Raw genomic sequence first — 25,976 nt, forward strand, 5'->3', positions numbered from 1 at the left:
AATCAATATTCCATTCGGCTCACAAAGGGAGATATCATGGACTATCATGGAGTGTGGAGGATGAGAAGAATACAGTTATTGAACTGAAAAGAATACTTTTGGACAGTTCAGGATCAGATACATTGTGATGAAAACAGTGAATATTCTTCAAACTATGCAATCTAAAACATATGGCTTGTTACAAGTAACCATAGAGAAAGTAATGGCCATTTTAGGAAACTGATATGGACTGTTCAAATCTTTCCTGGTTGACAGTATAAGTATGGAGAATCTCTTTATCTTCTAACTGTTGTGTACTTCGGGGAATGAATGATTTCAAACTGAACGTTCTGAGCTTCAGCTTTCCAAAATCAGATCACTTTCAGTTGACTGCTGCACCCCTTTTTATTCCTGCACTTTACAGGGAAACACAAATATTGACAAATCAGAAGAGCACGTGTCAGTTTAGTCAGGATGTTGCTGTGTCAAATCAAACTGACCCAAGCACCTATTTCAGTGATTTCCGATATTGAATGCTCAGAAAGGAATGGACAGAATGAGAACTTGTCAAGCACTTTTATGAAAGAGCTGCTTGTCCAATCAATTTTAATATGTGCAAACCATAAACCCTTCTGTTCTTCTAATCAGATGATCATTCAGTCTCAGGACTTTGCTTCAGAACACTACGCTGGAAAAATTGCGTGCGAACTGAAAAAGCCAGAGACGATTCAAAACTTAGTTTAAAAGATCCTCTTTAAAAACACTGCCTCCCTTTTAGGGAAGGACAGAAAAGTGCGGAGGAAAAGGTTTGAATTTCAATAGCAATCCTTCAGTTCTAAACTCCATAAGACCATAAGACATAGGAGTGGAAGTAAGGCCATTCAGCCCATCGAGTCCACTCCGCCATTCAATCATGGCTGATGCGCATTTCAGCTCCACTTACCAGCGTTCTCCCCGTAGCCCTTAATTCCTCTAGACAACAAGAATCTATCAATCTCGGCCTTGAAGACATTTCGCGTCCCGGCTTCCACTGCACTCCGTGGCAATGAATTCCACAGGTCCACCACTCTCTGGCTGAAGAAATGTCTCCGCATTTCTGTTCTGAAATGACCCCCTCTAATTCTAAGGCTGTGTCCACGGGTCCTAGTCTCCTCGTTTAACTGAAACAATTTCCTAGCATCCACCTTTTCCAAGCCATGTATTATTTTGTATGTCTCTATTAAGTCTCCACTTAATCTTCTAAACTCCAACGAATACAATCCCAGTATCCTCAGCCGTTCCTCATATGTTAGACCTGTCATTCCAGGGATCATCCGTGTGAATCTCCGCTGGACACGTTCCAGTGCCAGTATGTCCTTCCTCAGTAATTACACAGTGGAAATAGCCACTAAATCCTTGAGAAATAATCAGGCGTACTTACACTTATTTTGAGAATTGATGGGCAAGGTAGAAAACACTGAGACACCAGAAATTTTAAGAATATCCCCCACAGCTTGATTTTATCACCCACAAATATATTAACAATTTATCAAGATATTCCTCACAACAGTCTTTTGGGAAAGTGTCCTTGGGAAAGGGGAACACTCAGGGTAATTTCTGAAAATGTTGACATGCAAAATGTGCCCAAATAAAGTGGAGTTGTATTTTGACATTTGTGACGGAAACAATCACAATCCGACATTTATGTTAAAATGTGGGAATTTAATATGCTCTGGGATTATTCATCAAACAATCACATCAATGCTTCAAGACAAATAACACATCTCCAATTCTTAAAATTAAAATCCATCCCAAAACTGGCTCAAAATTAATACTTACAGGTCGAGGACAAGGATCTTGAGATAGTACTTCCTCTTTATCATCAACACTGTCATCTCTTTCAGATGTCTCCAATTGGATGACAGTCTTCTGTTCCTCCTCAAGATCCTTGAAAGGTGATCTGGGTGAGGATTCAACATCCAATTTGAACTTTAATCCTTGATTAGCAAACTGGATCTTCTCAGTTCTTCTCTAATATCCCAAATTGCCAGCATTTAGCCCATATCCTTCTCAACCCTTCCTATTCATATATCCAACTCTAAGCCTTTTATAAGTTAAAAGTTGTAATTGTACCCCTCTCTACCACTCTGGCAGCTCATTCCATGTATGCAGCACGCTCAGCCTGAAAATGTTAACCCTCAGGCCCTTTTTAGATCTTCCCCTCTCACCTTAAACCTATGCCCTCTAGTTTTGGACTCCCAAAACCTGGGTAAAAGATCTCGGCTATTCACCCTATCCAAACTCCTCTACAAAAATCCTTCAGCCTCCAATCATCCTTGTAAATCCTTTCTGCACACTCTCAAGTTTAACATCCTTCCTGTAGAAAGGCGATCAGAACTGTGTGCAGTATTCTAGAAATGGCCTCACCAATGTCCAGTACAGCTGCAACGTAATGCCTCAAGCCCGACAGTCAATGTTCTGACCAATGAAGGCAAGCATGCCAAATGTCTCCTTTGCCACTCTTTCTACCTGCAACTCCACTTTCAAGGAACAATGCACCTGCATCCCGAGGTCTCTTTGTTCAGCAACACACCCAGGGCCCGACCATTAACTGTATAAGCTAGTGACCGGATAGAGAACTTAAAAAATAAAATTTGATAGAGAACTTTAAAAATGAAGCAGCCCAAACTGCATGGAGGGAGAATGTCTTCACTTGTGAGGCTGACCTGGACAGGAAGTTAACATTAATGAATCGAATCAGAAATTCAAAACAAAACTTTCTTCCTTGGAAAGGGGACAACATGGAACAACATGACAACTAGTACCGGGAATGTTGAAGTTCAATAGCATGAATATGTTTCGGGGGAAATTGGATAAGTACCTCAGGGGGAAACATACAAAAGAACGCACTGATGGGATGAAACAAAGTGGGAGTAGACTTGCATGGAGACGAAATAACTGCACAAATCTGTTGTGCCAAAAGGCACATTTCTCTGATGTAAAGTCACTGCAAAATGTATTGGTCTCCTTAACAAAAGAACAATTTAATCACAACTAATTTGGACAAAAGGGGTTCCTCTAGGGTATAAAAGAGAAATACAAGAGGCATCCCTTCATAAGGTTACGCAATTAACATCCATTTCTGAAAGTACCTCTGCAGAGAGCACGGTTTAACCTTTGCCTTCTCAGTTTCAGTGGCGCACGAGTTTTATTTTGTGGTTTGGTGGAGTTTGAGCTGCTAACATCAAGATCTCCACTGAGTTCAGCTTGGGCCTTTGCAATAAACTCATCATAGAACTGAAAGAAACATGGAGAGAAGGTGAAATCAAACATTGGGATGATAAGAAGTACTCATGACACTACTTTGGTAACTGCATAAGACAAAATCTTTTTTGAATGAACAAATCTAATTTTCGCAATCTGTAAAACCAGTTAACCACAAAATTTAGAAAGATTAACAGGGAGACCAAAAAGCCCAGTTGGTTGAATGTGATCAAAACAAGTTTGTTTATTCCTCTCAAGCCACTGAACACACCATTCAACATTACATCAACCTATTTATGCAGCACTTAACAAGTAATAGGCCTCAAAGCTGTTTTAATAAAGAATACTGGGACATTGCTCAGGAAGAAGTATAAGGACAGAATACCCAAGACACCATTGGAAAAAGGAACCTCTTGAAAGTCGGATGAGATGAAGATATGAAGAGGAATTTGGGATAAAAGGTTTGAATGAATGCTTGGAAGAATATAAAAACTCTTATTAATGGCAGAGAAAAAAATCAAACAGAAAAAGCAACCTTGCTCAACCACTTTTCCTTAGATGGCAAGAATAAAAGTCAACAGCCCCCAACAATTTTTAGTTCAAGGAAATGGATGCTGATTTGGTTTTGAGAACGCAGTATGCAACATGTGAAATGCTCTGAACTCAACCTCTGCAAGGTCACATGTTCTAACCATCCCCAGCTGAAACCTGCAGGGCAGTGGAGGGTTCAATCTCACCTCTAGCTGTTTGATGAGGCTGGCCTCCTGTGCTTTCAACCGCTCCTGTTGACTTTCCTCCTGCTCTTTCTTCAGCTTGTCCACAATGGACTTGCGCTTCTTAAGTTCGTCCTTCAGTGCATGGATCCTGATTTCAATATCACTCTGGTCTGACGTAGTTTCTGTTGAAGATCCACCCAATGAATGTTAACAGGTCTCCTTACAATCAAATTCAACTTGGACACTAACATTAGCGGAAAAGAGATATATGCAAACCTGCATAACTCTTGGTGATACTTCTCACAACCTGTTCAACAACTTTAATCAAACCTGCTGTACCACTGACAAAGCCTCATGCAATGGACACATTGACCACTTGGGGGCCACAGTGTCACCAAACACATCAACTCCTCAGACCGACAGTATCACCGTACACACCGGCCGATCACACAGCAGAACTATCTGGGCAGTCAGTAACGGTGAGCATGGTTAGAACCATATTGAGGAAAAAGCCAAAATGGGAAGCTGGAGACTAAAAGCTTGCAAAAGATGTGCATTTGAAGGACAGGAGAGGAATGGGCTTTGGAAATGAATTCTGCAATTGGGCTACTATACATGGCCATGATTTACGTTAACTCTGGAAGGGATGCAACAGTCAGAGAAATTATGACCACAAGACATCGAAGGATGATGTCAGACTAAAAGTTACAAAGAGAGACAGGGATTCATCATGAAGGACTTTCTTAACTGTGAAAATTAGATTGGAGATGTTGAAAAATTGGGAGACAAAGTTCAATTAAGGCCAGTCTGATAATTTTCAGATAAGCACTCTTTCCAGACTTTTGGAAGTGCTCACATTCATCGAGTATTCAGAAATCTGACCAGAAGAGGATGGAATGGTCAAGTCTCTGGGTGAGAGTTGTGGATGATGAGGCAGGAGGCATGTAACTTTACAGAGACAGGTTTGTGATGAATAAATGCTGGGTTTACTCGACGCTGGAACATGCTGCTGAGATATAAAGGGTGTGGATCAGCTGAGGAGAGCAAATGAGAGGCTGGAGTGGCAAAGGGACACAGCTGGAGAGTCAGAAACAGGCAAACCTGTTGGAGTTGACTTCCCTTTGTTGTATACTTCAGTGGTGTGCAATTTTTTCTGAAAAGCTGGTGACATTCTTTCTCCAATTTAGACAGGTGCAACATGACTGAAGTTACAGACCAATGAAATCAAACTTGCACAGGCATTCAGCTCTTACTGTTCAACTTCAGAGATTCCAAAGGAAACTGACAGAACGAGATGTTAACAGACAATCTACCACACCGATGCTGACTTAACTCTGGGCTGTCATCCTCAATTACAGTGACAATACAGTAATAAGCAAAACGAGAGGGAAAACCTCCTGTGACAGAACTCATGTCATCATCCCACCATGCAAGGTGGTGGAACTTGAATTCAATAAAATAAAAAGTCTGGAATTAAGATTCAAATGATAACTATAAATTCATTGTCGTTTGTCAGAAAAATCCCATCTGATTCATTAATGTTCTTTCGGGAAGAGAAGTGCCATCTTTACCTGGTCTGGTCTCCATGTGACTCCAGACCCATAGCAATGTGGTTGACTCTTAACTGTTCTACGGACAATCATGGATGGGCAATAAATACTGGCCACCCAGCAATGCCTACATCCCACAAGTGAATTAAAACAAAATTCCCTTAATAAATCCTACAGCAAGGCCATTTCAGGTGTTATTTTCACTTTCACACAAGACAAAGGCTCAAGAATCACCATCCCTCGGTGTTGTGCTATACTCTCAGCCAAGCAACACTTTTAAACAAAAATTAATACACATAGTGTTTGAGTTTCGAAGTACATCAAATAATTTGAAGAACCTCTGTGAAGCTTGGTCATGTTTGAAATTTCCTACCTGACTGTGTCTCAGAAACAGTTTCATCAGACCAGCTGCCAGATGCTTGGTGGGATTTTAGAATAGGTCTGTCATGCACACGGATGCTGGAGCTGATTTTCTGGCCATCTTGCTTCGATGTACTCTCAGTCACTTTTGAGGAAGGAGACTGAAAAACCAGAGAAGAAAGCAAACATTAATTCCAGTCTGACATTATTTTCCAAGTTTATGAAAAAGGAAGGAGGTGGGATAAGCCAGGAGATTGATTGTCAGCCTCCCTCTGGGTGTCACGATGTCTCAGTGGTTAGCACTGCTACCTCTGAGCACTATGTATCTGGGGTCAAATTCCTCTCTTGAGCAACTGTTTGTGTGGAGTTTGCACATTTTCTCTGTGTCTGCATGGGTTTCCTCTAGTTCCAGTTTCCTTCCACAGTCCAAAGACGTGCAGTTAGGTGGATTAATGACACCAACACTAGGCCATCTAGAATTATGGGAAGATTGAACAATCTCTCTTCCTAAATTCTAGAATTCTACTTGCTCCATAATTAAAAGCACAGCTTTTAAGGTAAAGCCTTTATTGCCCTAGGAACTTGCTTTTACAAATCACCATCCTTCATAGCACCAGGCCTGCTCCCACTCAAATTACAATTGCTGCTGGTACGCTTAATCTAAAATTGAAAAAATACACTGCCACACACATACCCACCAACACAATTCTACCTGTCATCTTTAAACCATTCCTGCTTCTTATCAAACCTCCTCACAGCTTCCTTAACTTTTCCAAAACACTCATCATTCTTCTTATTTTACAATATTCTGATTTTCAACACCACATGCTCTTGGTACACAATCAAATTATTAAATGAACACCGAAAATAAAAGTGTCCCCACAAGCAAACCCAGAAACCACGACTTTCTTGAACCACTCTGGAACTTCCCCAAATCCTTTTCTATATTTCCACCCTTCTGTTTAAATCCCGTTTGCTACCCCTGCCTTAATTCCTTGCCAATTAATCTTATGCATGACACCCATCATATCTCCACATCTGAAAGGTGAGGTTTTTTAAGCATAGTCATCACTTTTGAAATCTGCTCTGATGCTTTATTTCACAGTTACCTGTTTTCTTCCTATTTTATCTTTAAAAACTTGCATTTATAACAAAGCTTTCATATGATAAAACAAACCAAGTAGCTTCACAGAAATAGAATAAAACATGATACTGAGCCTCAAAGAGATCCAAGGACAGATGTGAAATCTGTCATACAGTTCGAGTGTCTTGAAGGAGGAAAGTGACATAGACAGAAGTAAAGTTCAGGGACAGAATTAAAGTGGTCACTGTCTTAGTAACTGAAGGCTTTTCCAGTAATGGAGAAATTAAAATTGAAATTCTTAAAGATTTAATTAAAGGAATACAAATAGCTTGCCTGCAATGTATAATCATGTAAATTAATTTAAATGGTGCAAAGACTGGTTCTGGTATTATCCTTCACCAACCGGCTTTCTGGAATAGAACAAGTAGTTATAATACAATCGTCAAGTCTGGAAGTAAGACAGACATTGATGAGGGTCCTGCAGTGGAAGAACGGAGGTGGGGCAAAGACAGATAATCAGAGATTTCATAAAGTGCCGAAGCAGGTCATTTGGCCTTTTAAGTCCACATCAACCCTCCGAGGACCAGCCCACCCAGAGCCCCCTCCCCTCCAGCTGGATTTCCCATTGCTAATCCACCGAGCCCGCACATATTTCACATGCCTTCACAAAATTCCTATTCTTTCCCACATTACATTTCTCATTCCCCCTCAGAATTCCCATTCTCTGCCACTCCTGTTTCCCATTCCCCTCAAAATTCCCTTTCCCCCAACACCTATATTTTCCATTCATTCTCAGAACTCCCATTCCCTCAGATCTCCCACCCCCTCTCCATACTGTTTCCCATTCTCTCCACTTCCTGTTTCCCTAGGACTGATTTTGAGCGAAGCCAATGATTTTCTATTCACTGCAGCCTTATATGATATTCTTTACTCATTAGAAATAGTTTTTGTAGAAAAAACAATGCAAAACATCTTTTTACCATTTTCCTGTGTGTTGCGACAAAATCCTGGGAATAAACATCATCTATGAAAATACGATGGTCAGGACTGGTGGTCAGCCGAAGGGCTGCTGCTGGTGATTCCAGAGTCTGAGCAGGTGAACATCTAACCTCCTCAGGAATTGAACTGTCACTGTGGGGCTGGGAGCAAAGTGGCGCAGGACATTCTTCCTCACTGGCTGTGTCTAGAGAAAATACCAATACTTAGAACATTTATACTGCAATAGGTTAACAGTGCTTAAAGTAAGATGCACAATTCAGTATGTCTGTCTTACATGTCCGTCCTCCTTTCAATGTATTCTTTATTTCAGATGCATGTAACAATATCATAAGGAGAGTAGGTTAGAAACAGTTAACCAGAGAAAGTTAAGTTTGCACAGGTCACTGATGAAAAGCACCTTGAGCTAATTCAGATTCTATCAGACATAACTGCTCATTGTCAAAATACTCCGATACAACATTCTGCGCAGTACTGCAGTTACATTCTGCTGCTAAGGGTGAGGAATGAAATTAATTATCAATATTGCAAAGAAAATTAGATTTTTCCATGTAAACAAAGTGACCACATAGCCTTGTGTAAACAACGTCCAAGCTCTCTCACTGATTACAACTTTTGCTGCTTCTCAACTCTGCAAGTGATATGTAACCACCAGCAGTGAAAGGAATTAAAATCTGAAACTTCAGCCTCCCTGAGAGGGTGAGTGGGAAATTATACTGAGCTATTGTGTCAAGGTACCATTGAGAAAGATGATAATTCCAACATCTGACCTATGCTGATTAAATGGATCACGGCAGATGCTTAGGAAATGTGATTTCCTTGAATGAATGAGACAGGCAAAATAAAAGGCCAGGTTTACACCTTGCTTCTTCTGCATTAATCGAGACTGATGACATTTACACATCAATACATCACCTCACACGTGCCATGACAATCAGCGATACCAAAGTGCAATTGAAAGTAGTCAGAACCACAGTAAATGCATTACTGCCTGGAAGAGAAAACAAACAAACAAGAAACAGAGGCTAACATTACCTTTCGATTCGGGAATCTTCTCGCTTGCCTCTCCCTTTGCCATGTTTGGTTTGAGCTCCCTGTCCCAAGCAGCCAGAGCCTGTTTTTCCATTTGTTGGATCGCAGCTTCCTCAGCATCGAGCCGCCGCTTCCACTCAGCAGCTCCTCTGCATGCTGTCGCCGATGCATCAGTTTCTGCTCCCGTTTAGTGAGGAACCTGATGGACATGCAAGCAGGACTGGGGAGAGAGAAAGGAAGTGTCAGCTAGCTGCCGATATTCATTTCTAAAATCGGACATTAACCTGCAGCTCAAAATGTATAATTCTTACTTTTTAAATTCAACACTGTTTGGGTTATAGTTTCACAACACAAACAAAATTCAGGGCAAGGTCTCCTTGTACACCTCACACATCCTAGAACATTGCAGCACTACTGCATGTAAATAGGCTCAGAGCAGTTAATCAACACATTCAAAAGGATTTCCTCCAAGTTTGCTGACGCAATATTAGTCAAAACAGTCAACTTCAATCTGCAATGTTGATCTTCAAAAAAACTTCAATCTGTCATAAATTTCCCCACCCCACTGCAATTGGTAACCTGGCCCGGCCCAGGGATTGGTACTGGGACATTAGTGAACTGTGATCTCAAAGGAAGCGAGCAAACAAAATTCTGATAGCCTGGTCCTCAAAGTTTAGTAAGAGGTTTGAGACAAGTCAGATGCTATACCTTCTTGCATTTAGCTCAATATCATTTCCTATTTACAGTACAGTGTTTTGCAAAGTATAAAGAATTATGTGCTTTTTTTGCCATGGTGGGGGATTTTTATCCTAGTTTATCACAGTTGCTGCCTCTCGCTCCCCAACAGACACTGAGAGAAGCCCAGTGATGAGACGTAAAGACAGAGAAGTAGTGGTGACAGGAGATCAATGTTTACAAAAAAAGGAGCAAAACAAGAAAAACAAAACAGCTGAGTATCACCCCAAAATTGCTTTATCTTTAGATACTCAAGAAAACCTCACATTATTAGGGAGAAATTCCAAATATTCCATCAAACATTTCTAGCCAACTTCCCTACACCTCTACCTCAACACAACTTGAGGATTCATTAACTTCAAATGGCAACAGAGCTCATCAAAGCCAACCCCAGCTCCATTTCTCTTTCTGACTTCGATAGTGGGAGAATCTCAAGCACTGCCTTCCCAACAGTCCATCCAGAGCTTACAAACCCATCTGATGTTTGTTTAATGTTGTCATTATTGCTGCCTTTACTACCAACTCTGGCAGCTCATTCCATACATGTGTGAAAAAATTGCCCCCGAGGTAACTTTTAAATTTTTCCTTTCTTACTTAAGCTCTCTAGTTTTTGACTCCGCTATTGGAACAAATCATAGAATCCCTCAGTGTGGAAACAGGCCATTTAGCCCATTGAGTCCATAATGACCCTTCGAACAGCAACCCACCCAGACTCACTCCCCTACGCTATCAGTGTAACTCTGCATTTCCCATGGCTAATTCACCTAGCCTGCATATCGCTAGGCACTATGGGCAATTTAGCATGGCCAATCCACCTGACATGCATATTTATGGACTGTGGAAGGAAACCCATGCAGACATTGGGAGAATGTGTAAACTCTACACCGTCGCCTGAAGGTAGAATCGAACCCGGGTTCCTGGCACTGTAAGGCAGCAGGGCTCGCCATTGAGCCATGGTACTGCCCTCATAAGACCTGTTTACATCCTCTGTAGTGTATGCAATTGCCTTCATAGGATAAAAAAGCTTAAACAATGATGTCAAGCTGATAATTCCACCAGGAAAAACAATTCCTGCAACATTGCATGTCCCTCCAGTTTCCCAACACACTCCACTGAAAGGCAAAGCAAGCTTTGCACCAGTGAAAGTTTTCACATTGCAATCCCATTCTGAGACTGTTGCACCAGGGCAATGGGTGTAAGTAAAGAAGATGAGGGTAAGAAAAAAGCTCCACTACTTGGAGACCAGTAGCAGTGAGGCCATATTGATGTTTTGCTGCCCCACTCGCAGGGTCAAACATGACAATACCTCAGGGGGGATAATTAGAAGCACCATATGCAGCAAACACACTGCCTTTGAAAAACACAGTTAAATGGACTTCTACTATTTATCTCTGTTCAGAGCCACTCTGTCTCTCTCTTTCTCATCCTCTCTGTCACATCACCAGCTGACAAATGAGCTGGTTGGCTTGCCAGCCTTTCACAGCAATATGCCTTATAAGGAGCCATAAGAGATATTACTTTTCATCCATATGACTGCGCATCTTCTTCAGTTTTTGCATGATGCTGCTGGTCTCACTGCCTGAAATCGAAACAGGGGAGGGACTCCACATCTCCGTATCTGTTTGTAGGGGACTGGAAGTGGGGCTGACTTTGGAAACATTCTCCACTTCTGGTTGTTCTGCATCCCGCTGGTCCTGTCGAGTTGGAACCTGAGAAGATACCAAGATGGACGCATGGAAAGTTAAGTTTGTTCCTAAAAGGAAACAGCTCTGGAATTAGTTGCAGTGAAACACAGATGAGATTCAAAGACTGGTTGCTGCAACTAAGCAACATCATTTCCTTTCAGGCAGGCAGAGCGTTTCATTAGTTTTGAATTAATTGAGCTTTAATTAATTGAAAATTTCAAAAGTGAGACTGATTTTTTTGATTGTTGGGAATGTTTATTCAGGGAAACTGATTAAGGGAGGGAGATGTAGATCAATTATAATAGAAGTAAGTGCAAACAGATGAGTGGCTCAACAACCTAGTCCCATTCCTATGCACATGATCAAGTGCAAAAATGTTTTGACACCTTTGTAGGATATGCTGATAACAGGTAGGAGCCAGATTGCAGGGAGTGAAAGAACAGAAGCACAGATACATTGGGCTGAAAGCTCCATTTCTTGTGCTGTCACTTCTACAGAATGCAGAATAAAACACGATAGCGATGAATACAGAGGATGGTATTCTCGGCAGCAGCAGGTATTCCTGCATATACAGCTTTAGGTTGCAGAGATTTGGACTCTACATAAGGGAACATGTGAACATATTATCAACTTAATAAAAGTACCGAGGCTTAAGTTGATGTTTCTCAGTGGCAGACAAACCATTCTTACATCTTTTCTGTAAAATATTAAAAGTTTTATTTATATTGCAATGATAATATAGACCAGAAACCTGGCTGATAGCAAGCTTGGATTGAAAGTGATCACCCATCATTCATGCTGCTGAGTAAGTAATTCCTTACTTTAATAGTAACCTTGCATTGAACAGTTCAGGAGTTTGCAAATGGTGGGATACTAACCAACTTGCTCTCCCCAGCGGATTTGAGTTTCTCCTGAATTTTGATGGTGGTCAGGAGCATATGTTGAATCTCCTCCTGCTGTTTCAGAATCAGCTGCCTCTCCCTGTGAGCAGCCTTGTTGGCTTCTTGAAGATGCCTGATTTCAGTCTGTGATGAAATTGGATGCAATGTATTACCATGTTGGAGACCAACCAAACCCGTCTTTACATCGTCAATAAATTTATTTTGACGACAGAGTACAGACAAAAATGAAGTCAGGGCACACAACTCCATAACCCATTAAGTTCTAAGTTGCACAGTTTCCAGGTGGCACTGTGCAACTTTTACAACTTATAATGCTTGTTCTTGATGAAAACTTTGTGTTTTTCTTCGACAAAATGTTTTGTTAACACAAACTCAAACAGTCAAGTACTCCAGGTGGAAAATCATCATGAAAGAGTTACTCACATTCTTTTTCGACAACTGATGCCTAACTTTGAGTGAGCATTTCTCATTTTATTTCAGGAGGTTGCTTCCTGGTCTGTGGTGAGTTAACCTGAGTTCTCAAACCTGAAAAACTGTCCTCAGCAGCCAAGTACTTTGCAGAAGAGAAAGATGATGAATAGCAGATTTCCGCTTTCGAGAACTGCACATTAGCTCTTGCTACTGGGCAAGTTGGAAAGTGTTTCTGGATTAGTGGTGCTGGAAGAGCACAGCAGTTCAGGCAGCATCCAAGGAGCTTCGAAATCGACGTTTCAGGCAAAAGCCCTTCATCAAGAATAAAGTTGGAAAGTGTGCCTCGGTTGAGTGAATACAGAATCTGGCAAATCTGTAGTGGGTCCAACAGCAAATAACGTAACATTCCAAGTCTGCGTGACACTGCCTGACACTGCGAGATTGGTAAAACCTCTGCCAACAAAAATCAGCAACTTGTTGAGACCATCACTATATTTTTCTCAGTTTTGGTTTGGAACTGTGAGCTGAAGTTAAGAATTGAACTTTGAAAAGCAACTTGTTTTAAAACAACCGAATAAGGCTCAGTCATTTATAATACCAGAGTTGATTTTACTCCCCTTCTTGAACAAGGGGACAACATTTGTTATCCTCCAGTCTTCTGGCACTATTCCTGTAGACAATGACAACATAAAGATCAAATCTCAAGGTTCTGCAATCTCCTGCCTCAATCCCGTCTAGTCTAATAGCCTGCATCGCAGTATTCTCCTCGACAACACTATCTTTTTCTGGTGTGAATACTAACAATATTCATTTAGTGCTTCCCCATCTCCTCGGACTCCATGCACAACATCCCACAACTATCCTTGATTGGCCCTGATCTTTCTCGTCATTCTTTTCTTCCTGATATACTTATAGAAAGCTGTATGGTTTTCCTTGATCCTATCTGCCAGTGATTTTTCATGTTTCCTCCTGGCTCTTCGTAGCTCTCTCTTTAGGTCTTTCCTCACTAACTTGTAACTCTCAAGCTCCCTAACTGAGCTTCACGTCTCAACATAAGCCTTTTCTTCCTCTTGACAAGAGATTCAACTTCTTTAGTAAACCACAGCTCCCGACACATGTTATAATGATGCTGGAATTTACAGACAAACTTGGATAAATCTGCCCAAGTAGATCACACAGTTTCACCACTGCTGAATTAGCAACTAAACCAGAAAGAGAATGATCAGGGTTTTAAGATTTTATTAAACAGCAAATTCCTCTTAATATTTTATAACTTTAATGCCCCTCCATGCTTGTCATACTCAATTTAGAGAAAATTTCTTTCAACAAAATATTGCTTATGCTCACAAAATTAATAAGGGTATTTTAAAAGAAAATCTGGAAATAAAAGGTTGGTGTCAGTAAAAGTGTCCACAAAGATGTTGAGCAGCCATAAAAACCCAACTAATTCATGGAGGGACTTTGAAGAAGGAAATCTTCTGCCCACAAATAGTATGGCATATGTGACTACAGTATTATGGCAGTATGGATGGCATGCACACCATACCTACCAAGCATTGACCATCTCTTGCAATCCTTTTGATATGAAGTGGTATTATCATCACTGCTTCCCTCACAATTAACACATTAGAGTTACCCTCGACCTGAAACTGAACCTGATCAGCTATACAATACTGTGTCAACAAAACCAGGTCAGAAGCTGAAAGTTCTTCACTAAGTAACTCACTTCCTGTCTCCCCAATACATGCCCTAGAAACATAACATCAAATAGAATGTAGCAACCTGCTTGATCAGCATCACATTCACCAATCTCGACATTCACGTCCTTCACCAATAAACAGTGAGAGCTATGTGCACTACATGATGCACTGCAGGAACTCACTCAATTCCTTCAACAGCATCTTCAAAGCCTCTGACCTCTACCACCTAAAAGGACACAGACAATAGATAACATGGTAACACCATTACTTGTAAGTTCCTCTCCATGCCACACAACATCCTGACTGAGCAATATACCATTCCTTCACTGCTATCGGATCAAAATCCCAGGTACTCCTTTCCTGTCAGCATTGTGGTTGTACCTGTAGCAGGTGAACTGCAGATGTTTGAGGAAATGGCTCACTATCACCTTCCCAAGTGCAATGAAGGATGGACAACAATACTGGCCTTAACAGCGGCGAAGAAATCCATTGAAATAATTTGTTTAAATCTGTTCGCCGAGCTGGAAGTTTTTGTTGCAAACATTTCGTCCCCTGGCTAGGCGACATCATCAGTGCTTGGGAGCCTCCTGCGAAGCGCTTCTTTGATGTTTCCTCCAGTGTTCATTGTGGTCTGTCCCTGCCGCTTCCGGTTGTCAGTTTCAGCTATCCGCTGTAGTGGTTGGTATATTGGGTCCAGGTCGATGTGTTTGTTGATGGAGTTTGTGGATGAATGCCATGCCTCTAGGAATTCCCTGGCTGTTCTCTGTCTGGCTTGCCCTATGATAGTAGTATTGTCCCAGTCGAATTCATGTTGCTTGTTGTCTGCGTGTGTGGCTACTAAGGATAGCTGGTTGTGTCGTTTCGTGGCTAGTTGATGTTCATGTATGCGGATTGTTAGCTGTCTTCCTGTTTGTCCTATATAGTGTTTTGTGCAGTCCTTGCATGGTATTTTGTACACTACATTAGTTTTGCTCATGTTGGGTATCGGGTCCTTCGTTCTGGTGAGTTGTTGTCTGAGCGTGGCTGTTGGTTTGTGTGCCGTTATGAGTCCTGTAGTGTACAAAATACAGTCTTGCATCAATCTGTTCCAGAGCCCTGAACTCCAAACCGAACAGCACTTGCAAGTTGATATGTTTATATTGACCAAGCAGACTGCAGTAGCTCAAGGCAGCTCACCACCATGACCATTTCGAGGATGAGGGATAGTAAATAAATACCAGCATTACCGGAAACATCCCAAATTCAAAGAACAAACTTAAAAATTCAAAAAAAAATGTCAAAAATGCATTCATTCTACTCATTCCAAACAGTGATAAGGAGAAAGATGATGTGAATATCTAGATTCTGCAACACAGCCTCACTGCAATGAGAAAAGACAACAGCTTTCCCCCTTCTCCGGAAAGTATAACTAGAAGTATCTGCACATTCTTACATTGCATTTTTGAAAGGTTATTCAGCTTAACATCACTGCATAGGTCAGCTACTCACTTTTTCTGGTGCTCCAACCAGGCCAGCTCTGCTTTGGTCTTTTCCTTCAAGGCTTGTTCTCGCAGTTTGAGGAGTGATACCTGGTGCTGTGTACGCATCTCCTCCCCCTCCATGTATTGTCGCACCATCGCCATGGTGAATTGAGAGAAACTGTCTTGACCTCCTGAGAAGGGCATGCTCAAATCATGCTGAATAGTGAAAGACAGGAGAACAAACAGTACAGACTGAGGTGATCTGCTTCCCCTGACCCAAGCAAAACTTGCTCCATAATCCACAAAAACTCAGGACTGACTGCAGACAACAACAATTAAAAGTAGCTGGAGTATCATGAGACATGCCAATCATGCTGCATCACAAGTGATCCCAACAAACTATCCCAATATTTATCAGGATAAGTAAATGCTGACTGTCTTATTTCATCATCTGTAAAACACATTAAGACTGGCAAAGTCCCTCATACTGATAATTTTCTGGTCAGGACTCCAGTTACCAAATTGCTGCCGATAAAAAAACCAAAAACAGAATAGGAGTTGCACATACAGAGAATAGGGGTGTCATGGTTACATCAACATTAACCAGGAGGAGGCTATTTAGCTTCTTGAGCCTATTCCACCATTCACCCAAATCATGGTAATCTTCAACATCATGACAAATCCCTGTCTTTGTCCCATAATCCTTCAGCATTTTGGTTAAAAATCTACCAATCTCAGATTTAAAGTTTGTAACTGATTTCACATCAACCACTGTTTGTGGAAGGGAGTTTCAAACTTCATCCATTTCCATGTGCAAAAGTGTTCCACAATATCACACCTCAATGTTCTGACTCTCACATTTTATCTATTCAATCTCTCTTCTTAAATTAAGCCTCGGAGCCCAAGTATCACTTCAGTAAGTCTACATTGCACTTCCACCAAGAGTGATACTCTTCTTAAGCCATGGTGCCCAGCCCTGACGGCTTGGACTGACTAGGTTTTGAACTGCTGAAGCATGACTTCTAATCCGTTGTTTTCTAGTCTTCTTTGGACATAAATGTCAACAGTCCACTGGCCCCTTGATCACTTTTCTGAGCCTGTTTGTGACATTTTCATGAACTGTATGCAGCTGGATCACCCCCATCAAGTATCTTTGAACTCCACTGTCTCTCAATTTTCACAATCAAGAAATATCCTATTTTGATCCAACCTCTCACTTGCCGACACAAACTCATCTGTAGATTTTTCATTTACTTAATCTATCAAGTTTGCTTTCTGATTTTATGCTTCCATCTACCGACACTCGAGATCGCTGCTAATCTGTAGAGAGGCCCCAAATTTTGAATGTGGCTTTCCTTTCATTATGAATAGCGAATAGATAGGGCACCAACATAGATCCATGCAGAATATCACCAACCATATCCTTCCAATTAGAATATCTCTTATTATCTGCACAAATGTCTCTTGTTCAAATCAAATTCCTCTGCAAGCTCCACTTGTCTTTTACATCTTATTACCCCCACCTTTAATGGACAGTAGAAAGTTGTAAATTCAGGGACATACTTTGCAGTCAAATTTAGCTTGTGTTTACCTGACGAGGTGAGCAAGGAATCCCCGTAAATATTAATCTCTGTCTTCACTACATGGTAACTTGATCACAAAGATTAACAATGCAAAAGATTTTTTCCTCTTCAAGATTTATAAACTCTGGTAACATTGTTAGTGAGTGGTACTTATCTTTTAAAAAAAACAGCCCCTGCCCAACACTTGCCTTACACTCATTGCCCCATTTGCTCCTCATCCTCTACATCTGAATCTCATGGCAAGATACCTAGAACATGGAGAGGAGCAACTATTCCAAGCACTGAGATCCCACTAACTGGCACCACCAGTCACCCTTGGCTAACCCATGGGAGAACTCACTTTTGCAGCTATTGAAGCCAATTGATCCTGCAGTATGTCCTCATCGGAATCATCCTGCTGGCTGCGTTTCTTCCCCATATTAAAGCAGCGATGGCTCTCTGATGGCAGAAGGGAATGGAAGGATTTCTCTTCAATCTCATCTTCAGTCATTGACTCATCGAACTTAAGGGAGTACTCAGTGGCAACAGAAGCATAGCCTGGAGAGACAATAAATGATTGACATTGTTCTTTGTTATTTTCCATTGCTCACTGAAAGATTTAGAACTTGAACATGAAGTTAAAGGCCGAGCTAGAATCCTTGGATTAGTTATCTGCTCAAGGAGCAGAGTTGGGTTACAATTATTGATTCAACACAACTGTTATGTTGAATCACACATTGTTTAAGGGGACATGAGGAAGTTTCCTTATGCATAACCACAGATCCAATGGGAACACAAGAAAGTTGGATTGAATAGCTTAAGCATATCACTGAATCAAGGAATCTTGAAATAAATCAGTGCAAGACATGTTACTATTTGACCCACATATCCTTTGGGTATGGAAGGAGTGATTATATGACAATTGATTTGGTTGATTTGAATCACCTAACTGAAGAGACACCATTCCCCATTTAAGTCATGAGATCAGTTGAAGGACAAAACATCATTTAGATTTGATGAAGTCTGTTGGGCCAAAAGGCACTTTTCCCTACTGTAAACTCTCTGCAAATGTACTGCTCTCCTTCACTAAAGAACCATTTAATCAACAAATAATTTGGACAAAAGGGGTCCCACTCAGGTATAAAAGAGAAATACAAGAGGCATCCCTTCCTAAGGTCACACAATTAATATCCATTACTGAAATTACTTCCGCTGAGACAGCAGTTTAATCTTCAGCTTCTCAGTCGCAGTGGAGTACAGAGTTTTAATCGGCGGTTTGGTGGAGGTTGAGCTGGCAACATCAAGATCTTTACTGAGTTCAGCTTCGGTCTTCTTCACAAATTCACCACACGACTGAAAGAAACATGAAGAGAAAGTGAAATCAAACATTGGGATTTAAAAAAGTACACATGACACTATTTTGACAACTGCACTGAAATCAATGTACTTCTGAATTTTTTTAAACTTTTGTGGCAACTAAGGAATAGTAGGCCTTGATTTTCAGCAAATTACTGCAGTGAGGACAAGTTTTCAATTCAACCAGAAAGTTGAAAATAAAGCCTTTGTCATTTGAAATAATAGAAAATTCAGATGTAGGACGCAGTGTTCATAGTCGTGATGCAGTGGTACAATATAAAACTGAACAGTTGCTAAACTGAAGCACTTACCAAAATATGGTCCACCCGATCACGTTTTCTCCTGTCAAATGTCTTCATCTTCTGTCAGCCTGTTTTCTGATATTGCTCTTTGTAGAATCCAAACAACTTCATAACCTCATTAGAAATGAAGATCTGTGGATAAAAGCACAGGAGAAATGGTAGTTGTTGCACACACCCTAAATACACAGACAAAACAACCCACAATCCATTATCCTTGCCCAAAACTGCTCTGTGAAGCCTTTGACTCTTGGGCCTTTGGACTCTTTCCCCCATTCTGAATGATGTAAAATTGGATGAAACGCAAAGCATGTTCTATTCAACAAAAATCTCCGGAATGCTTGAAAATGTAATTATAATTGAAGTGAACAATATCAGTGAGATCCAAAAGCATATTCTAAACAACTCTAAGGGAATATGCAATACTCCCAGACTGTGAGAAGGTTTGACATTTTACTTTGCCTCAGACCTAGACTGAGAAATGATTAATTATTCACTTAACGATTCACTGCACTACATGGTTCAGCACTTTGCCAACAGCATCTTCTAAGAGGTCTCTGCTCAGGCAAATTCCAAAAATGTTCCGCCTTTATAATAGACTGTAGGTAGATAACTCAAGATCAGAGCTGTGGGAAGTCTCACCATAAACATTGGGACTGACGTGGATTCATACAGCGGACCAGCATTTCAGAAAGGTCAAATCATTCTCAGTTTAACAGATGAGTTCATCTTAACTTCAGGAACTGAAGTTAAGAGTGAGATGAAGTAACACATTGAGTGGATAAGAAAAGGAATTACACCTGAAATTCTAAGATCCTAATCAGGCCAGAGAAAAATGCTACAAAGTATTCAAACATACAGGCCTTTTGAAGTGACAGATATGGCTATTAAAAGAAACCTGGCTCTTCCAACTGCACACAAACAATTTAAGCCACATTAAGTTGCATAAGATCTTAGAATATTTTGGTCAATTTTGGGAACCTCAACACATTACAAATTCAGACTCAAAAGTGCAACCTTTAAGGCTTTCTTCATCTGAAAATTATGGAGTGACCTGTGGAAGGTAAGATTCTGGAGAGTTTTAAGAAGATGATTAATAATCATGTAGTGTATTATCGACCAATGGAAAGACAGAGATGATACAGAAGAATTCAAAAAAATTAGTGACTGGAAGAGACACCATATATTATGTAAATAGAAACAGAAAATATAGATTCTCAGAGTGAGCAAAGTTGTGACAGATGGGATTTAATGAATAACAGGATGATGATGATGATGATAAATTAATAATGGGAGAGTACAAACAGTGGAGGATAAAGTGGTTTGGACTTTTAGGGAAGGGGCAAAATGATAAACAGAATTCAATGCAGTCATCAGAATATTTAACAATTTATCAAGATATTCCTCACAACAGTCTTTTGGTAAAGGGTCCTCGGTAAAGGGGAACACTCAGGATTATTTCTAAAAATGATGACCTGCAACATGTGCAACCTGAAAAAAGTGGAGTTGTATTTTGACATATTGTGTGGGAAATAATGATAATCCTGTAAGTATGTTAAAACATGGTACTTACAGAGAGAGGACAAAGGTCTGAAGATAATACTTCTTCCTTATCATCATCACGATCATCTCTTTCAAATGTGTCCAATGGGATATCAGTCTTGTGTTCCTTCTCTTGATCCTTGGAAGGTGACCTGGGCCAGGATTCAACATCCAATTTGAACTGTAATCATTGATTAGTAAGCCAAACCTTCTCAGCTACAGACTTTGTGATTTCTTGCAATTGTTCAAAAGTGGCCTTGACAAAAGAAGATAGTATCATATCAACCAAAGAATTGGCCTTTGAATCACTGCTCTTCAGATCATCTCCTTTAAAGTCTTCACTATCCTCACGATTGTCCTTGGGTTCCTCTACTTTAATGTCCATGTGCTCCTCATGAATTTCCTCACATTGAGGCTCGAGGAATGGTACTTTAAATTGAGCCTTGAGTTGGTCCTTTTCCCTGTTCAGAAAATCCAACAGAGGAGTTGAAGAGTTCTTGTGGATATTTCGTGAAAAGTCCTCCCTTTGTGTACTGGAAGAACACACAGACACATCAGCGTTAATATTGGTGTCTGTCTCCAGTGCTGCCTTGGATGCCTTCTCTCTGAACACATCAGTCCGTTAATGCTTCCTTCATTCTTGTCTTTATTCAAGTTTGCCAATCGGTCCTCCTTACCAGACTTGGGCAAGCTCTCTTAAGTTTTGTTTGAGAAAGTCTATAGCCTTAAAACTTGTCCTGAAACTTTTAGACTAAAATGTAATGTTGAATTATAGAACACATTTGCTGTCCACCAGAAAATAGAGAGGCAGGAGGGTAAGGCAATTAAGAACATTTTCTTGAGCATCAGTGAATCTGCATGAAGAGGACACCAAGTGATAACATTCACAGCTGTCCCTTTGTGAAATTAATAACTTGGTATCAATTAACTTCTCTCCCGAATTATTGTCCTTCACTGTTATCTATCTCATTCAGAACAAGCAGTGCTTTTGTTAACTTTTTGTCTAAAGAAAGCATATTCTTGACAGTACAGCATATGTAAACGTTCGTATAATGGTAGCCTGTTTGTGATAGTACAACAGAGTAACCAGCCAGGGCTCTTGAAGGAAGAGCGATATCCTACTCTCCTGGGTTTTTAGAATCCAGTCAACCTGGCTTATAGGTGTCAGTGTTATGTTGTAACAGTGATGCTATTAGTAAATTAAGGGGATGACTAAAATTAAACTAAACTGTCTGGAAGAGGTTTTTGTTTTATTCCAGACTTCCAAAAGTACGATCTCCAGGATGAACCGAGAGGGTTACAGGTTGAGTTCACAAGGGATTCCCTGGGCAATCTCAAATCTGTACTTTACCAATTTGGCACTGCAAGCAGGGTTCCAACAAGGGATACGTTTGAATGAAACTGGAAAAGAGGAGCTTCACCTCAGGGTCGGACTCGAGACCAATGGGTCCACAAGGTAAGATTATACCTCGATTGCTCTCGGTCTGCACCTTTGTGTGCTGCTTCCCCCATTTCATTCTCACGGTACCCGGACGGAACCCTAAATGAGATCGTTGAAATAGGTACTAAAATCAGAATCTTGTGGGGTTAGAGGCTCCTGTATTTTGTGGGATTGGAGACCTTGTAGATCAGTAATTCTGTGAAGATTTAAAATAAATAGGATAAATATGGGTGCACATTAAAAGTGAACAAGGGATTTGGGGGAAAAAAGGGAAGTAAACAGAAAGAAGCCATATCAGCGTGGAAAAAGGTAGATAGGGAAAAATGGGAAAAAGCCATGCAATCATCATGGAGACAAAACTGTATTAAAAGGAGAATTAGTCCATTAAATGAGGAAGGATCCGAACTAGATTGGACAGAACTAAAATGCAAATGTGAAGCACATGATTTAGAAGCAGAACTGGAATTGGCTCGGGAGAAAATAAAACAAAGTAAAGATTCAGAACCCTTGCTGAAATGTCAGGGGCCCCAAAGAAAAGGGAAACCGGTGAATAAACAACAGACTGCAGCTGTAGCCGCGCAGGACCAGACTGACGACAAAGACAGTTCCTTATACCCCACCTCTCCCAAAGACCCGTTACTAAAGAATCCTGATCCCTCTGTGGATGAGGAATGGGACACTGATTCTGAGGAGGAAATAGTTTACGCCTCCCGTCCTGTCAGCCGACTTCCTCCGGGTCCCCCCTCAAAACTCACCCACAGTACAGCCAAGGCGAACACACTGCATAAAACAAAACATTGCCTGAACTCCCCTCCCCACTCTGAGGATCAACGTGCCAAGGGCCATACACGTCCCCCAATGAATCATTTGTCCCGGTGTGTTCGGAGTGCTACAATTGCACTCATAAGTGAACTTAAGGCCACTGATTTTGATCAAATCTAACTGCTGCTTTCAAAACCAGCTCATACTCTTTAACCAGATGGTGAAAGGAAATGATGCCCTGCTGAAAGAACCGAAACCTTGTTCGTTTTTTCAAAAAAGGAGTATTTCAGTTCGACTTTAAAACAACCAGAAGTGCAAGTTGAATTCAAACTAATACAATTTAAAATTCCGATGAGAAGGATTAGGCCAACGTACAGGCTGGAAATTCCAACCCTGCCTCCTAATTAGTAATTACAGACAGTCTGTGGCATTCTACTGGTACCGTGGATTCACAACATCCCAATGGATCTTGGGGTCCTCCTCTGTATCCTCCCCAACAGTCCACGATGTCCTTTACTCCCTATACATCCTCTCACTAGTCTTCACTGCCTCCCCCAGCCCCTCGAGTTCCCCAACAATCACACATTTGTTTCATTGGTCCAAGAACTGCCCTTTCCCAAAGCAGCCTCCGGTTGATCGCTGGAGTGGAAGCAGCTGGCAACCTCTTGGTCACCCTCCCCAGGGACCTCAGCAGGTTTGCTCTTTTATTGCACAAAACCCTTTTCTATCCTTGACACCTGTGCTACAGCGGTTCTTACCCAGCAACATGACTCCTCTTGGTGCCCTGTTGCCTATTACTCCACTAAGATTGACCCTGTTTGCTCAGGGTATGCCTTCCTGCACCCAGATTCTCCCCACTATCCATCCTATGGTATTGGCTGCCTCTAATATAACTTTACATCAAAATGTAGAAGTCTGTACCTCACATTCCTTGGTATCCTTGCTTACTTCTAAACAGACTCAACACCTAACTGCGGCTCATCTAAGTTGCTATGAGATTTCATTACTTCAGAATCCACTTCTCCCCTTTAAATACTGCTGTAACATTAACCACGCTACATTCGATGGTTCTTCTATATCTCCAGAGGGCAAACACGTCAGGATATGCGATTGTCACTTTGTCCCATACAACAGAAGCTTATTCCATCGATCCACCCTGCTCCGCCCAGCAAGCTGAACTCCTTGTTCTCACTTGTGCCTGCATACTTGCTGAAGGAAAGTCAGCTCATATCTATACTGATTCCCTTTGGATGTGCCCATGATGAACTCTGGCAGCAACTCAGCTTCCTTACCTCATCAGGAACCCCAATCCTCAATGCTGCCTATGTTGCTAATCTCCTCAGTACTTGTCAACTTCCCTTTCAATTGGCAATTATCAAATGTTCGGCTCACTCCTCTGATGCTGCCAATGTCACTAAAAGCAACAATGCTGCTGACACAGCTGCTGAGAAACCAGTTTTTGAGCAAAGACATGGTTACTCAACTGACGAATCGGAAACCAAAGGGAGACTCTCATTTTTCCTCTTCTGACACCGAGAAAAATGCCAAACCAAGAAAAAGTTCGGATCCATTGGGGGACGCCTCCGATTAGGGAAAACAAAAATGGATGAAGCACGGTTGTTATGTAAATAGCTACAATAAGCTTTGGGTTGCGCTGGTAGAATAGACATGTCTGCCCGATTCACTTCTGCCTATTCTAGTTGATTGTGTTCATACACATACACATGTGGAGAAGGAGGGAATGGTGGACAGAATTCTCCAAACTTGGTGGAATCCCCACCTGCAAGAAAAAGCAAAACAAGCAGCTTCAAATTGCCAAATTTGTCAAAACATTAATCTCGGGAAAGGAGTGAAGTGTCCCCCAGGTGAAATGCCCTTGCCAAGTGCACCTTCTGACACTATCCAGTGAGATTTTAGACAGTCCCCTAGATGCCATTGTTATAAGTATTGCTGAGTGGTAATTAATGTATTTAATAAAGGGTTGGAGTTTATCCCTGTACTGACTGACAGCAACAACTACTTGTAAAATTCTGTTAAGGGAAATCATACCCAGATTTGGAATACCATTAACGGTATTTTCCGATAACGGCTCCCACTTCTGTGCGGAGCTAACCAAGCCACTATGTGAGAGCTTGAATACGAGTCAGAAATTCCATTGTGCCAACCATCCCCAAGCAGCGAGAATTGTAGAAAGAGCCAAATGTTATTTAAAAGGTCAGCTAAGCAAGTTGGTAGAAGAAATTGGCCTTCATTGGCTGCAAGTACTCCCAAATGCTCTTTTTAATATGAGAAAACCATGACATAGAAAAAGACGGGATTCTCGGCGGCTGAACTGATATATGGAAAGCCCCTGAGGACTCCCTGGTCTGCACCATTAACTCCCCAACACCCTGTTGATGGGCATGTCATGGCAGAAGAAATGCACATGTACCTGATTAAGCTGACCAAAGCATTGCAGCCCTATCATCAACAGGTCAAAGCAGCCTGTTGAGTACGAGGGAAGGAAGAAGAAAGAGCTCCAACATTTAAAAACGTCAACCCTGGTGACTACGTATGATTGAGAGACATTAATCATCAAAAATTGGGCCCTTGCTGGAAATATCCTTATCAAGCTTTTCTGACAACTGGAACTGCAGGAAAAGTAGAAGGATGTTCAACATGGGTCGACAAAGGACATTGCAAGCGTGTATCCCCTCACAGTCCTGTGTTAGTACTGATACAGGTATCCAACAAAAACCGAACCCAAGTACATACGTCCAGATGTAACCGACCCATCTGTGATATCTCAGACTGGCTAAACTCCAATGTAACTGTATAAATGAAACCCGTACTAATACCATTGGAAGTTATGAATGCAGATGCCCAGCTGAAGCTCAGTTAAACTGCTCACATTTTGTATCCAAACATCACTCTTGACCTTATTGACATCCTCGCAACACTTCCATGCCAACCATCATGAGATGGCACAATTCCATATCCTCAGCCACTCCATCAACCGAAAACTGTTACTTTGAAATGTTTGTCTGTTCCCCTCTCAAAATGAACCGTACAGATTGCAGTATTGAGCACATAGTCCCGAAATCACCAAACCCTCAGCCACCTATTCCCATGAGACAGACAACTTATGCCTTCTCGATGGCATCTTCTCCTATCTGACCTAC

The 25,976-nt window shown here is 41.2% G+C and overlaps 1 pseudogene; it reads right to left on the minus strand.

The window, feature by feature from the left end:
* LOC148149284 (centrosome-associated protein 350-like) overlaps positions 1–25,976 on the minus strand; it is a 989,460-nt pseudogene that overhangs the window by 37,491 nt on the left and 925,993 nt on the right.

The sequence above is a fragment of the Chiloscyllium plagiosum genome, unplaced genomic scaffold (genome assembly GCF_037043375.1).
Source record: "Chiloscyllium plagiosum isolate Xiang-an unplaced genomic scaffold, Cpla_swu_hap1 HiC_scaffold_9, whole genome shotgun sequence".
NCBI classification, from domain to species: domain Eukaryota; kingdom Metazoa; phylum Chordata; class Chondrichthyes; order Orectolobiformes; family Hemiscylliidae; genus Chiloscyllium; species Chiloscyllium plagiosum.